Source organism: Poecilia formosa, unplaced genomic scaffold, assembly GCF_000485575.1.
Source record: "Poecilia formosa unplaced genomic scaffold, Poecilia_formosa-5.1.2 Scaffold533, whole genome shotgun sequence".
NCBI classification, from domain to species: Eukaryota; Metazoa; Chordata; class Actinopteri; order Cyprinodontiformes; family Poeciliidae; genus Poecilia; species Poecilia formosa.
The window spans coordinates 77955-79039 of record NW_006800472.1 but is presented as its reverse complement, the minus strand read 5'-3'; positions in this window follow the sequence as shown (position 1 = coordinate 79039).

Sequence of the window (1085 nt, the reverse complement as noted above, 5' to 3'; positions counted from 1 at the left end):
CCCTCCAGAAACAAGTGGCGACAAAACAGAAATAAATATTGGTTGTTAAAATCAGTCCATTTTATTTGGCAGGGCGATACCGATACGTTAAAAAAGGACTGATATCAACCGATACCGAAGTCTGTACTGATATGTCGTTAATGCCAAGAAACATTGCAAAATAAAAAGTACCAACACAGAACCTAAATTCACTTAACTTAGTGTTAAAGTCAGATAAAAATCCTTGTAATACATGTTTATGTGAACAAATTTAATGGTTGTTGTGTTGTTTGTTTACTGCAAACGCCTGAAAAACTTTGACCTTTACCAATGACGCGAGTCGCAACTCTAAGAAGTTAAGACTCATGAAAACATGTCAAGTTTTAACACGCAAGAAATCTTGAAACGGAGTGTATGAGAGTCAATATTTACGGTACCTAGCTGCAGTATGTGTTTACACAAAAGGATGACATCAGTCAATAACTTGCAAGTAGAGTAACTTTTAGTTTAAGTGAAAGTGGAACAGAAAAACATGCTATGGCACCAACAACTATAATTTCTTTACTGTAAACAGAAGAGAGGCAGAGAATGTTCTCCAAAAACAATGACTGTAAACATTTGGCATTCTCAGTATCTTCACAGTTGTTTCTTGTGTTACTTTGAATTTCGTTTAATTTTGCCACCATGTTTATTCCAGTAGAAAAGTTCAGACAAACAGAGTTTTATATTTTCGCTGATGTGCCACCTCACCCGTTTCCTCCTCGGTTTGTTGGTCCAGATTGTCCACATTTTCATCAGCCTCAAAGCCCTGGTTGACTGTGGGGTTCAAACGACATGGTCAGATCCATGATAGTTTAATTATAGCTTTATGTGGTAAAGTCCAAAAATAAAATATTGTTGAGTAAAAAAAAAACAAAAAAAAAAAAAACCTTCAAATTCTAAATCATCAGAGACATCCAGTCCATCCATCATCCTCAAGATGCACAAACCGTAGTTGGAGTCAAACGTATCACTGTAAAAATAAAAAAGACAAACATAACCAGAAAATCAGAAATTATCTTTTAAATCACATAATGCATTATGTGATTTAACATTAGTATCACAGC